This window comes from Pleurodeles waltl, chromosome 10 (genome assembly GCF_031143425.1).
Source record: "Pleurodeles waltl isolate 20211129_DDA chromosome 10, aPleWal1.hap1.20221129, whole genome shotgun sequence".
Taxonomy (NCBI): domain Eukaryota; kingdom Metazoa; phylum Chordata; class Amphibia; order Caudata; family Salamandridae; genus Pleurodeles; species Pleurodeles waltl.
This window is the reverse complement of record NC_090449.1, coordinates 139,796,037-139,811,804: the sequence shown is the minus strand read 5'-3', so window position 1 is coordinate 139,811,804 and position 15,768 is coordinate 139,796,037. Positions and strand designations below refer to the sequence as shown.

Here is a 15,768-nt window from a genome sequence, read left to right as displayed (position 1 = left end):
TTCCTGATAGGTCGGTCACAGCCCGAGGTGCCGGGAGAGGGGGCTTGAATTTTCAACAACAATTCAAGCCCTTCGACCTCGAACTACAGCAACAAATATATCTACACGGAGATATGTTGCTTTAACAATGCCTCTTTGATCTCGCTGTAAATCAGGGCTCGTGGACATACAAAGACACCCCCTTCCCTGCCACCACCGCAGACCCCCACCAAGCTTCAGGCAGATGCGTTTTCTTTCAAAACCCAAACGAAAATGCAGTGACTTTAGGAGCTGGCCATTGCCCGCGCGACACTGCTGTATTCACTGCATTCACAGAGCTTGCCACTGGTGGTAGTATGCGAGAGTCAGTGCCACGGAAACCCTTCAAAATGCTACTCTACGGACTTAGAGACATAAAACTGTCAACGTTATATTCCGGTCTTGGTTTCTAGTGCTGTAAATGCATGCCCTAAACTCAGACGTGAACTTAGGTGTGAAGATTGCAAATACAAGGTCTTATTCCAAAACTACTTCTACTCTGCAAAACATTTAAATATCCCTCCGGTTAGTTTAGCGCGATAGGGATGCCATTATGAAGAAATATATATATTTTTTTTCCACAAACACACGCAGCACTCGGCTTATGACATATTCCAGTGCTTCAGATCCAGATTAGTAAATGGGTCATTATTTCTAAGTAGCAGAAAAATCATTTATGAGACTATGAGGACGTGTGCTGCGCCCTTGGCGCAAATGGTAAAAATATTCCAAGTTCGTCAAAGACTGACCAGTTCTTTCAAACAGAGTGAGACAGGTTTTGAACCGTTGTAGTCCACTGAAAGTCATTCACGCTTAGAGGCCGCCAATGGACGACTGTCACTGTAGCCAAGAAGACTGACTGCCTTCAAATTAGCTGGAGGAATCGTCAAGGCACAAGTTTCTTTTAAAGTTAAAAAGTGGAGTTTAACTACATGCCTTTGAAAAGGTCTCCAATATCTAACCAGTCACCACGGGCTACAAATCCTCCTGTACAACAGTCATCCGTATTTAACGTGAACTTAAACTTGATGAAATCACCTTGTTATCTGAATCAACTTCCACCAAATCCTAAGTGCATCAAAAAGTTGTTTTGCACAGTGGGAAACAGAGTACCCCGGAATCCTATCTGTTCACTTCAGTTCTTGAATGCCTACCTCGGAACTCCCGGTGCAAATAACTTAGCAGCATCAGATGCACTCAAAAGTACACAGGACTCATCGACTTGGAGGACAACAGAATAGTGAGGATCACCAAGTGCCTTGATCACATCCACCGACTAGTGAAGCAAAGTTCATTTTCCTTCAGTGCAGTAGCCTCCCAATGGTGTGTGATAAGATTAGCCTGAAAGTCTCTGCCCACCACAAAAGGGCAAAAAAAATAAAAAAAATAAAAATTACACATTGTGCACGGTGTAAAGGTCAGACCACCTCTAGCACCTTGTTAAATCAAGCCAGTAACTTGAAGTCAACCTTCTGTCACGTGATCGACCAAGAGGCATTTAATAAATAAATAGATGAAGAACGCCGCCACTGGGGGTTTAAAGACTCAAACTTTGTAGCCATCTCAGTTAACCCAAACTAAGCTCAGCAGATTCTTGAAAATGGTGCGGTTCTGTGCATATGACGCAGTAAAGAGACACTGAGGAATGTCAGTTCATGGAGTTCTCCCAACTTCCTCTCAAGTATCATTCCTCAGCATGCGTTCCTACGCTCAACTACGCTCTCAAATGACATGAGACTCTTTGCAGAACCCCAAAATGCACAGGTGCTACGAGGTGTGTGCTCCTGGCACGGGATAACTTAGTGAGTTAGCCTTCTTGTGCACTACATAGTTGCCCATAAAACTCCCTAAAGTGGCCTTCACGTTGAATTGTTCGGGCATACTCTCAACTTAAGCCAGACCGGAAAATGGCTATTAGCCAACTGAAGTGGGGCACAGCGCATTTGGAAGTTTCTTTAATGTAATTGGTCAGTATGGGTTGAGTGGTAAGTGCCTGCGTCATGGATACATTGTTTGATGTTAATATGGTGAAAATGAAGGCTATAGAACACTGGAGTGCTATGTAAACCTAATCGTTAGAATTGAGCAGTTGACCCTCCCTTTCAACTTGAGCTCTTTAGAACTTGTACAGTGAGATAGTGATGTTGAAAAGAGCATCACATTTGAGTAAAATACTCAATAGTACAGAACGCAGCAGCTTTTAAAAAAACAATTTAAGGTGTATTGACAGTGTCTTTTGCTTTAGGCACTGAATGGCCAACTTCTAACTTGCACTGAAACTGCAAATTAGACTTTAAAAAATTAAAACTATATTATATATTTTCTCTGGAAAACACACCAGACGATGAATTCTAGGTCAAACACAACAGGGAATGAAACACAAAATATAGATAATGGAGTGGTGTCTGTGGGGTTACGCATCCACCTGAGTAGCAAGGTACCTGTGGACAAGCCATGCGCTGGGTAATAAACTCATCGAGTCATCAGATAATTAACCTTAAGAGTGGTACAGTCTCAAAAGATGGCAGCAATAAAATCAGGGTAAGTTGTTGACTGGTCGGAAGTATAGGAACTTGTCATATGTGATTCCAGGAAAGTGTGCGCTCTACAGATGCTGGTTAGTTACAACAGGGATGAAATGAATAGGACAGGAGAGCAAGACGCTAGGGAAGCCAATAATCAACAAGGTAAGGGGAGAAGAATAAACAAGGAACAAAGCAGTGGCTTTTTGAACCATGTGCTCATCTGCATTTCCATCCAAAATAAACAGCAGCTCTTTAAATATTGCGACCCACTCTGAAAAAGTCAGACTCCCTGTTTTGCTTTGATGTCTAGGTTCTAAAGAGACAGTAGACAAAAACCCAGTAGCGGGAAAAAAGAAATGAAAAAAAAAAAAAAAAAAAAAAAAAAAAATTGAGGGGGGAGAGAATTACTGTCCTTGTCACCAGATTTCATGCCACAGGCCCTGCCTGTCAGGCCAATCGGCACCATTCACCAGCTGGTGCAGCACTGTGCCTAGTGTGCTGGTTGCAAACCGCTCAAAAGCCCGCCCACCCACCTCCCTCATCTGTGCAGTGAACCCAGTACCCTACTCCTTTTCACAGCCTCTGCAGGCCTTCCTGCGCTGTGAAGCCTGCTTGTCACACAAAGGCAGCACGGCAAAGCAGGCGCTAACCTTTTGTGACAGTCCGAAGTAGCGTGCGAGCGGGTGGGGAGCCGGGGGATGGGGCGTGCGAGCGGCAAATCAAAAACCTGGCCTCAGCCCTTTCTTAACCTCAGCAGGGCAAGATTTCTGATGAATTGAGCATCTCGGCTCACAAGCTGCGGTAAATGAAGGAAGTGAGAAACCAGAGGCTTGTGAGCAAAATGGAGGCCTTGCCTTTCTCATGCTAATGCAGGCAAACTGGAAGATGGCAGAAGAACGATCCAATGCTAGCTATTCAATCCTGGGGGTGCAGGGGGAGAATTAGCAGCTTTCAAGAACGCTCAGTTATGTTTTTTACGTGCCCCAAGCTAGGAATCCTATCACTAAGGGAAAATATACAGTCCCTTTCTAATGGACGCAAGACTACCTGCGCGCCATGGCGATGCTTCTGTAAATGCACCCAATGGAAATCATTTTGAAAATTAATGAAACTGATCCTCCGGCACATCTGCTGTGTGTGGGAGGGATGATGCGCGAGGGGTTTGTGTTGGGCTGCTCGCGGGTAGGCATTGAGTGCTGTAAGGGGGGGGGGGGGGGGGGCAGCAGCCACGTTAGAGGCAACAGAACCAGCAATCAAGGGCAAAGAAACGCTGTGAGCATCACAAAGACGCAATCAGCCAAAATATCACACATTTCTATTTTAAACTAACAGTATGGTAGCTTTGCTGGCTTTTTTTGGTTTTGCAGCGTTTCATAAAAGAGCTTCAGTTGTCTTCCCAAATACGTCTGAATTTACTGCGCTACACGTCACGTCACATCCCAAAGTGAACTAATTGTAACAGGAGAAATACTGAATCAAATAATAGCAGCAAACCCCACTTTGGGTCGACAGCTGTCCCCGACACAAAAGGCCCAGTTAGCGAGGCAGCCAGGCCTGTGGTGTGGCTGAATCCTGGGGGGTGAAGTCCATCACTTAGGTGCTTCAGTGGCATGCTCAGTCATGAACCATCTGTGACACTTTCGTTGAAGGCAGGCGTGGCAACGGACTTCAGTCTTGCAGATTACGCTGCTGGTGGCCGGGCGCACCTCATACTGCCATTAAGGTGACCAGGATTCCGTAAGCCCATTCTCCAATTTATAAGACCCTAGAGGAGGCCGCAGAGAAGGGGCGTTTTGATGACCTCTAGATCCACGATCCTGTCTCACGTATACCACCTGCAGCTGCGACTGGATGACACAGGGCTTTACCCTTTTTCACAGACCGGTCCAAGTTGCTTGGGATGCTGCAGCGCTACCTTTATGGTTTAAGGGAAGGAAGAGTGTACTTATCAGAGTGCTTTAGATTAGTACTTAGTGAGGCTCCAGGCTTAAGCAATGGTATTAGCAAAGGCTTTTGTGGGGTTTGGAAGTGGCAAAGTCGCATTTGTTTCAATTCTAGCCTGCTCAGAAACATAGGAACAACTTGTGTCATTCAGGGCACCTTCAGTCTCGAAAAGCAGTGCACTAGTAGCAATGCAGAAGAGATGCCCCATTTTAGTATAGCCCTGAGTGCGTAACTAGATTCCAGAGCTCACCAGTGTTTAAATGACAACATCTAGGAAACAAATGCGGCACACAGCCAATCAACACCATGGAGATCCTGAAGCAGATGATACCAAGTGTACTGTGTAGGGGTACAAGCATAGGCATGCCATTCCCTCATTCACTGTGAGCTGTATTACCACAGGGTATGCATGACGGTAATCGATCAAAGAGGGTACTGCACCAAGTCACTAGAACAAATAGCTTGCAAGAACCGCATGCTTTTATGGTCATTCTAGCTATAAAAAAGAAGAAAAAAAAACACATTTCAAGCACATGTCACGTTATGCAGTTAAGAGTTTGAAAAAACACAAAATGCAGACATCAAAAGTAGTTTTAGTTTCCCATGCTAGGGCATTTCACGTCTGAAGTGGAAAGGACGTTTAAAAAAAAAAAAAATAAAAAAAAAAAAAAAAACGCTTCAGTCCAACTTCATTTTTCTTGGATGTTTGAAGAATGCTTCCATCACCTAGGAGTGGAAGATTGGATTTTGTGCTCTTGGGAGACCTACTGAGACAGACAGACAGATCTTTTTTGCAGTAGAAAATGTTTACCTTTCAAAGCTGGAAGATGGGTCAAACACAAAAGGAAATGTGGGGAAAAAAACAAACCAAAATGCACAATGAAGTTAACGGACGATAGACAGGTGTTCCATTTACATCAGGCCGAACTACACAAAAGCGTTACATTTGCCAGTGTGGGAGGAGCTAAAGCTACACAACTTGTAGGTTGTTGTTCACCAGATAAAGCCGTTTAACAGAAATACAATCAGCAATGCACAACCCATCAGAGTGGGCCTCAGCAGCCTGCAAGAAAATCGGAATTTCCTCAAGACCTCCGGACAAAGCTGCCCATTCTCTTACATTTAGTCACTAATTTTCATTTCAGTTACTGCATGTTATTTCCTGCTGTCACTCAAGCTGCCAACACTTCAGGGATGATGGACAGGAAGGATGCCCCCAATAGTTAATCGACGATCGTTGAGATTAATGCAAGCATTCCACCCACCTCTTTGTTTTCCTCATAACAGTAGTATGTCCTACCAATAGTTAAAGATCTACCCACTACACAAAAACAACTAATCAATACATTAAGATGCTGCAGAGATTCGTCGGTACCATACAAAGACCCTTCTGATGGTCCGAAACCACGAACACGTGCGATAGTCACAATGCCAGCCAAGCTGCCAGTTCACCACGGACACAGCTCATGTACAGTGCACTGCAACAACCACTGTATAGATTAGACACTCACCATATGCACCTATTTCAATACAGCTCACATAACTAACCATATATGAAGTCACTTATTCCGTACATCACAACGCTGGTCAATTGCCTCTATATTAAGATTTCACGTGCGATCCTAATGTCGAACTCTAATGGAACCAGCTACATTGCTTGCAATAAAATTGTAACAATAGTTGTTTACTTGGATTTTTTTAGGCTGTGGTGTAGAGGAACACTTTTCCCGCTACCCCTCACAAAATAAAGAGATAGGGCACACCACATTGTTTTCCGAATTGTATGAGCACATCAGCCCTGGCACCAACATTTGCCAGCATCTTTCAACGATACACAGAGCAACTGCCTTCTTGAGAGAAGGCAGCAGGTGCGTAATCCCAAACTACAGAGTAGTGCTGGGTAATTAAACTCGGCTTCCACGCAATGGACGCCCCTGGGACCAATTTATCCAGCCATCTCCATTCCACATGACTGCCCTCGGGAGCTTCGGTTTTGAGAAGTTCTTTGTCCCACGAGGAGTCTGGGTTACTGTTCGTTCTGCCAGGACTCAGACGATGAGTTTTTGCATCATTGTAACCTCAACATCCCAAGAGTATGCACTGTTCCAGAAATTTGTAGACCCCTCTGACCCCCCCGAAAAACAGAGGCTACGTTCATGAAACACAAAGATTATCACCGTTCACAGAACATCCACCCTTGGCCCTCAGAGAAAGCCACTCAACATGACCAGTTTAGCAGCAGTGAATTTAATCTGGCCTATCACGCTATTAAACAAGGCGGCATGGGAACAGAACTAAAAGTTGGTAACTGCAAGGCATGGGCTCAGGCATGAATTATAAATGGAATGTATTGTGACCATCGCAAATGGAAGCAGCTCTCGTATAATCAGGGATTTTATTAGCCAGATCCATGGTATTAATTTATCAACATAGATAGGCGGGTAATCTAGACAAGATGTACACAGAAGGATCTAAAATTGCCAGGTATGCTATATAACCTTCTTGATTATAAATCGTAGTGCCCCTGACCCACCATGGAAATTGTCATTCTCCAACAAATGTGACACGCAGATACCTCCAGCTGATGATCCGCTCACTAAAACACAAGTACTTCACCTTTCACGCAAGTGCAACTGACCCAAGTAAAACAGTACAAAAAAGTGCCACATATTTCAACTACTTGACGCTACTATGCAGTTCCATAATAAAATTACCATAATGAAGGTCCTTAGAACTTTTAACCACTTGTATGGAAATCCCCAACGACGTAAGCTGTAAAGTCCCTCAAGGGCCCTTGAACCATTTTCTGTTACTCAAACACTTGTTGACATGTAATGGTGAAGCCAAAGACTTCACAACTGAAAGGGAATAACTTTTCTTCCATTGTGCACCATCAAATATGCACCATGCATTTCTTTGTTCAGCTTTTTTGCTGGTCTAGTCGGTGGGTAACTGGAAAGTTACCACTGAACAACTTCAAAAGGAAAGTGGTTTATTTTGCCGTTCCTTGATTCCCTTCCCTTCGAAGGTCCTTGAAGCCATGCATCTGCTTTAGATCTACACACCACAAAACATTCAAACATGGCCCATCGCCACCACTAAAGACTAAATCAGACATCAGTGCCAAGGAAAGCAAGCCTGCTCACCCATGTTGCAAATTAAAGTGTTAGGGTGAGGGCCGATTTTGGACTTTGATCTACACGCCCACATACCCTTGAGCATTCCACCGCAACAGGATGGATGGCAGACAGTTAATTTTTGCAGGTATTCAATTCCATTGATGGCAGTGACCAAGCGTAATAATGGGCGTTGGACCACAAGCAAAAAGCCCATGCAGAACATCAAGGAAACCACACGTTCAATATATCAGCAAGTATATACAGGGATATAAGTATACAAGTTATATAAGATGGCAATGGGGGCATAAGTGGGCAGCTTGTATGGTTTTTTGGTACACACAGTTATCACATTGCTTTAAGATCTTCTAATAATTAAATTAGCAAATTAAAGTTTTAAATGTAGGAAAAGTCAGGCTTGGAAAGTTGGCAAGTGCCAACTACTTCCAATCAGGTTGGAATGTAACACCAACACAAGAGAATAGGTAGATCTAGACTATTAACCAGTAAAAGCAATCAACATAACTAAGGGAACCACAGCAGCACCAACACCTTTCCTGAAAGGTGAAGGTTTAAGCGATCACAACACATTTCATTCTTGGATAACAGGATCCCTTTCAAAACAAGCAAATGATAGCCGCAGTCATGCTGGGAAGCTTTAGAAATATTGGAAGGGGCATATCAGTCATGCGCTTTTGAAATGGTATGTGGTAAGTTAGACTTTCCACCACGGCCTGTTATTGTTTAGATCTGGGATATGAATATAAGCAGTGACTGAACAAGTGTTTAAGTAGTTGGGAAGGTAGAGGCAAAGGGGGAGAGAGGACCTTTAGGAATCCAATAAGCCTTGATTTTGGATTTGGACCCAAGAGGCAGCAAGACTGCAGGGTGACACTTTGGCTTGACCTTAAAGGCTTAAGATGACCCTTGCTGCAGCTGAGCTCGAGACATGCCTTTAAAAAAAACAGTAGATTGTAGCGGTCAACAGAGTAGGTCCAGGGGAACAAGTGCTCAGACACAGGTACCATATCTGAGATTGTGATCATGTTCACTCTTGACGAAATTTAAACAAACTCGGTGCTTAGCTATGGGGGAAAGAGCAGCCCGTTTTTTTTTCCCCCTCAAGATAATTATCCTCAAAGCAGGATTCCAAATAGAGGTTCACATGACTTTAGACTCATGATGACATTTTCAAATATGTTAAATTCCCCATCCCACAACCCCACCTGCCTTTCAATTGTTTCCGCTTAGATTACCTTGTTATGCCCTGTTACAAGCGCCACCTAACGGACCCTTACTAATTTTTTTAACACACGTTGGTAGGTGTCCAAGATCCACAAAGATAAATGGTATTTTCTAGCAGTTGAGTTGAACAGCCACAGGCACCAGAAAGACTGAGGCCACCTTCCCCGCCATCATATTAGAATCCAGAAACTTACTTTCCACACAAATGAAAAATGCAAAGCAACAAGGGATGGGGCAGAAGACGCTTTTTTTTTTTTTTTAAAACTATGGCTGCCAGAGCAGATTTTTCACTCCTCCGGGGAAGGCGAGAAAGATGACCAGAACCCCAAATCATTCATTCAATCCACCTGAAAGACATGTTTCACTGAACAGTAGTGAGCAGCCACCGTCCGCACTATAGGAACTTGCTGTGTCAGCCTGCGGTCTTAGAAATAGGGTTCAGTATTGGATTGCAAAACTGAAGGACATCAGGATGTCGCAAGGCAGCGCACGATGTATAGTCTTCGGAGGATCATAGGACTCGGAAGCCGCCAGCAGGCCCTTGCCTCAACACCAGTCATACACCAACCGACAATCATTTCGTTGGAAGAAGTATTTAATTTATATACTTTCATTAAAATCAAACACATTCATCATTTTTATGAAAAATCACTCTAATAAACTTTTCACTGCAAATCCCAAATTAATATCCAATGAAATTCGTACTATTTACATCTGTAACCATAAATTATTTTTGACAGGAACCCTTCCTGTCCTGAACCTCCTTTGGACCACACAGGGACTGAACGTCACCTGTATCCCAAGTGGGGGGGGGGTGTCTACCCTGCTTCCTCTGTTCCTTGCCCACATGCTCAGGGTTCTGCCCAATCAGCCAAGGGTTGTAACGGGGTGGCCCAGGGTATGAGCCCCGTGACCATCCCAGTGATCTGGGCTCCCTACCCCCAATCTGGTGTGTACATCTGCAGGTTGGTCCAGGACTTCAGGATCCTATCTCTATTATACCAGGGCCCCACCCTTGGGGACCCCTCTGTTGCTTCAGGTTACTTTAGTACCTATTCTCCCACCACGAGGGTGACCAGGGCCCCAAAGGTCCTTCGTCCTCCCCACCAGAAAACAAACTCCGAGAGAAGAACCACATAGCAGCCATAAATTGGTCAGTACCGGCATCAGACAAGTGAACCAAGTTCCTGTGAAACATTTTAGGACCTTTCAGCTGTTTATGAGGGATATTCCACAGTCGGCCTGGACCAGGGTAGAGCTTTGCCATCACCGTGTTGAGTCTCCTAACTGACACATTGATTGTCCGTGGCTTTATTCCTGGGCCCCAGTTTCAGCGTGGCACCATGCGAGACTAGGCGATGGCTGCATTTGGGAATGGTTTAGCTAGCTTTGTCATTTCTAGAAATATGGTCTCCCCGAGTGCCCTCCACCCCATGTGCACCAGGTCGCTGTCACCAGGATGAATGATGATGAGATCCAGGGACTGGAGCCCGCACATCCACGGGCCACAGCTACAAGTTGCTGCAGCTGTTTGATTCCTTTTGCTGCCAACCCTGCACCACCGGAAGCCCATGTCTAAGCTTGCCGCCAGATTCGGTTTACGGAGCTGTTGCAACCGGTATGCCGCCCGACGAGCGAATGAATGCCCCAAGACCCAAACCACACAAGGAGCCATCTACTGTAATAAAGGAAAATTGTGTGAGAAATTATATTGAATTTGTAGACATAACGAAGATAACCACTGATTACACCAATTCTGGCCTAATGTAACGTTTGTAACAGTTGGACGCCCATCTTCCAATGGTTTTTACCTCCGAGATGGGAAAACCTGCCCCTGCTGCCAAAGTAGCTGCACCAATCCTAAATGAATGGGGGAGTAACCCAGAGGTTCAAACCCTGCTGCAAGTAGTGTAATCTTCAACACCTCGGCGAATTGGTAGCGCGATAGGCAGTCCCCATTTGCATGTATGAATGAATAGCGCAGTGGATTTGTCTAGAGGGCGTACTGTCAAGTAAGCAGTAGATTGCCCACAGGACATATAAGTGACCCATGCGCTGCCCAAAGCCAAATACGCGCACCCTTACCTAACTGATCTGTTTTGGACCTACGCACCTGTACAGTTGTAGAATTTTTATCGATTATAACATCGGCCCACTGGAGACCCCCCACGTGGTCACTCTTGGAGGCAACTATCAGTTCCCCAATGCAGAAAGCCCCATAAAAGGCCACAGAAAAGGCCGCTGTAAATAAGGTAGCCTTGAAAGGTGAAGATGTAACTGCGGTGACTGCGCCCAGTAATTTTTCTTATAAGTGGGGGGTTATGGGCCGCCTGGTGTCTGACCTGGGACCGTCCGTTCGAGACGGACCCATTTGGCGCGTGCTTAATGACAAAGGAGTTTAGCTGAGAGTCTTGCTTCCTGAGTTTGGCGAAAAAACGAATGGCTGACAGGTTAGCTTTGGCGCAAGACACTGGTTTACCAGTGCTCTTTAAATGTTGTAAAAAGGCACAGATTGCTTCAGCAGAAAACCAATCTAATGTATTCAAGGATTTCAAGAAGAGTCTATAATGCAAGAAGGCTCCTTTCGTATGCCACCCTTGTGCGTGTAGCTAATGATGTCACTACTAGGGCTGAGAGTGCAGGACACCAATCTTCCACAGTGATGTGGGAAACTCTCATCTTCTCCGATGCCTGTGGGTGAAACCTCTGAAAATCCTGCATCAATGATCGAGACAAGGCAACAGCCACATTTTTATTGTTATTCACCCCCGGAACATGTTTTGTCCGAAAGGTGATGTTGAGTTTCAAGCACCGTAACACCAAATGCTTAAGTAGTCTAAGTATCCATCTACAACTAGCTTTCTGTCTATTGATTGACTTTACAACAGCCATGTTGTCGGACCAAAATACCACAGACTTGTCCTTTAATATGCCACCCCAGACAGAAACCGCGACAATGATGGGAAACAGATCCCCAAAAAAGGCCAATATTTTTGGTGATTCCCAAGTTAACCCATTCGGTTGGCCAATCCGCCCTGCACCAAGAGGAACCAAGAATGGCACCAAACCCCATGCTGCATCGGTGAATAGGCCGAAGGAGGTACTATCTACCGGGGGATGATGCCAAATCACAGCCCCATTAAAGTCCTGCAAGAATGCATTCCAGACCTTCAAATCTTCCCCTAACTTCTGTAGACAGCCTGGTGTGGTGGTGTTTTTCGGTCAAACCTGCCATTGCCCTAGCTATGGATCTGAAAAAAGGGCGGGCCATAGGGATGATCCTAAGGGCGAAATTCAATTGTCCCACCAGGACCTGCAGTTGGTGAAGTGTGACTTTATTATTGGGACAGGACAGTTCTGATGGACCCCTTAAAAGCCTGAAGTTTATCTAGTGGATGGCGACACTCCCCAGCCACAGAGTCAATCTCAATGCCCCAAAAAAGGTAATGCAAGTGCCGGGGCCTTCCGTTTTGTCCTGGTGCTATTGGGACCCCCGAATTCCTTGAACATAGCTGTTAGGGCCTGCAGAGCCCAGAGGCATTTCTCAGACGAGGGGGGCCCAAACTAGGAAGTCATCCAAGTATTGGATCACATTTAATGGCCGGTGCGCCTAGAGAAGATCCACTGTAAAGTAGAGCTAAACTGTTCAAAATAACTGCAGGACACACTGCAGGCCCATAGGGATACACTTATCATAGAACTTTCTCCGACTTTGAGCAGTGCAATTGTGTTTGACAAGACTGAACTATTTGAAGAACAACCGACCACCCCCCCCCCCCCCCCCCCCCCCCCCCGGCGGCAAAGCCCATATTTCCATATATCATCTAGTCTCCTTCCAACAGACTGGACATTCACATTCAATATGTCCGCAAAGTCCATTATAGCTTATTTCCTAAAAAAGTAAGAGAACGAACATCCCAGATTCTCATTTACGTTATGTTTGGACAAGTGATTCTTCTGATGGACTAAATCAGAGGTGAAATGTAAAATCAGAACTTAGGCTTTTACAGGATCACACAGAGCTCTGCGGTATAATTACTGTGCCTTACGACCCAACACTCCAGCCCCTAAGCAGCTACTTTGGAGACAGGAGTAGGGGATGCCCGCCACGTGAGCTGTGATGTAATCTCAGCACTCGCTGAGTGTGCACATACGTCGAGCTTGCTCTGCTGCTGCTCATGCGTGCAGCATTCCTGCAGTGGCGCAGCTTTACCTCACCTGTTCTGTGCATGATGCGAGCTAGCGCGTGTGTGTGAGAGAGAGGAGAGAGAGAGAGAGAGTGAGAGGGAGGGAGGTTCACACTGCAGACAGGACACCTGCAAATGTGTTCAAAGCTCCTTCGTAGATGGGCACCGCCAGAAGCAAGCTGGTTTGCTACTCACCAGGGTTGCCCAAGTCTTGTGTTTCTTTCCTCCACCACCTTACACTTCCTGTCACTTTATCTCATTGTTTTTCTCGCTATTTTCCTTCATTTCTCCTTTATTCCCACCTGACTTTCTGTCTTACTCAGGGGCCAAGTCTGAAAAAATATATAGGTGCAGGCCTCGGAATAATGCGTGCTGGTGCTAGCGTACACTTGCACCCAGAGCGGGCAATGCCGCTCTAACAGTCTTGGGCAAGTAGGCATGCGCTAATTCTGCACAATATGTAGAACGTGTGCTGCTGCATTCGGTTTTTTGTGTGACAAGGGAAACGTGTTTCCACTATACAAAATACCAGTCTACAGGGCTTTTTTAATGCTATACATTTTAGCTCAGAGGATAACTCAAAACTTATTTCGCTGCATGGGCTAGTGCAGAGAGGGCTCACAATGCAAGGAGTGGGGGGGGGGGGGGGTTTAAATCTGACAATCTTATCAACCCCAGAAACGTCTGTACATATTGTGTTGACTGGAAACAAATGATGCACCTTTGGGTCGCTTGCTTTCATTCACCCTGCAGAGTGAATCATTAGTTCTCTTCTGATTTGTAGAGCTGGCCCGTAGGGGGGGATGGGGCGGGTGCAGAAAGGAGGTGTGGGGGGAATGAGACATACACTAACATGGTTCCCTTTTACAGATAGAAATGAGAGGAAAAGGACTAGTTTTATACTGTTTCATGAACCACATGGTGTTCACATTTGTGGTCTTCAATCAAAACGTCAGAGATAGGTTTTGGAGCTGGAGATCACTCAAATCAAAACCCCGGAAGACAGGCCTACTGGCACCAACGTGCACCGGGCTGCTCATGTATACAAAGGGGCCATCAGAAAACAGATCTTGTAAGCACAATAGGACACAACCTAAATAGATTATTCACTTCAAAACTCCAATTCTTTCTTCTGACACTCTTTGTGGATTTTTCCTCATTACACATCCTCTAGCATCATGTGTTTTTTTCAGACGTCATCACCTTGCCTTCTTTAGGACTAAAATTGGTCTACAGCCCTGCACAAGTTGTCTTTCAAGTTCTTTTTTAACGATGACCAATACATAAACTCACTAGGTAGACACGGTGACTGACTGAAATAGTCATGTCCGCTCACACATAGTATGGTTTACATGAGCTGAGGATTGGAAAGAGATGATGTAACATACTAATCTGAAACAGGGATCTATACATGGTGATTCGTCAACAGGAAGTGATTAATACTGATCTTTGATAAGTATGGTGCTGATTCATGCTGTTATGAGAGATTTACTGTGCATCACTGAAAAGTTTAAACCAATTTAAGTCCTGCAGAAGTCAGCGCAATGAAGTTGGACGAAACATGTTGACTAGGAGGTTTAAATCAAGAAAGGACACGGATTGTTGGCAGAGACACCTAAAGCATATTGCAGTGGCCCAAACATTCAAATTAGTTGTCAGTGAGCTCACAAGACTGGTTATCTTTTTGATTCTGGAATTTCTGAACTTGAGTAGCATTGTGTGGCTGCTCCTTTGTCTCACTGGAGCACCTCAAAAGTTGATTGTGATTTACTGTACGGTACTAGGGATTGAGTTTGTGCTAACTACTCCCCCCACTGTCTTCTATAGATGTCATAGGCCTACGCAAAAAAAGGGGAATCAGTTATTCTTCGATAAGAGTGGTTCTGAGAGTGTATGGTCAAAGATGACCCCCTTACACCCCCCCCCCCCCGAACTGTTTGGCAGGGAGCAGGATATAACTGTTAGCAAGCTCTCTCGCTGAGAGTTTAATATCACCATCCATAAGCTAGAGGCTAGCGTGAGAATGTTTGTTTTTAAACAACCTTATCCATTCACAAGCCCAAGTCCATGTTTTCAAATACGTGGTACCTTAGTTGTCATGGAGCTATACCTTTTTTAACATAAAAAAGCACTAGAGTTGTTAGGGTGCTGATGGGCAACCTCTGCAGAACCACAGGTATTTCCTGGGGCAGAGCAGTCTTTGAAAGGGGAGGTCTCCTGGGTGGCAGCAGCAATCCTTTAAGTTTAGCAGTTATGGGCTATCTACAGGTGCTTGGTTGAAAAACAATTACCCAAGCAATGTGCATAAGTGGCCATCTGAATCTAGAGGATAAAATCAGGTAAGGTGGACAGATTGTCACCTTGGTGCTTACTGCCCCTAGATAGCTCATTTTGTTAACCTAAACGTGTTACTAATTGTATGGTCTTATTTTCTTCAGGTACTCATTTATTTCGAGCTAGCTTCGAGGTACTCAGGCCAGGTACAGCAACACACCACACAAGAGCACATGGTACTGGGTTCGAAAGCGCCGACTGGTCGTAGATGGACCCGGGGGGGGGGGGGGGGGCGGCAAATCTTATCAGTGTAAATCAAATGATGCTCTGAGGTCCAATGCGGTCTGTGAGCATAACCCCATGGAAGTCTATACAAAGATTCACGCAATAAGAGGGAAGTACAAAACAGTGCAAGGCTAGTCATGAATTCGACTGACAGAGGGGAGAGGGTTTGTCAGT

General features: G+C 45.1%; 1 protein-coding gene across 1 annotated transcript in view; it reads right to left on the bottom strand.

The window, feature by feature from the left end:
• Positions 1 to 15,768, bottom strand: part of FSCN1 (fascin actin-bundling protein 1) — a 74,283-nt gene that overhangs the window by 49,056 nt on the left and 9,459 nt on the right. The gene's annotated exons all lie outside the window — the stretch shown is intronic.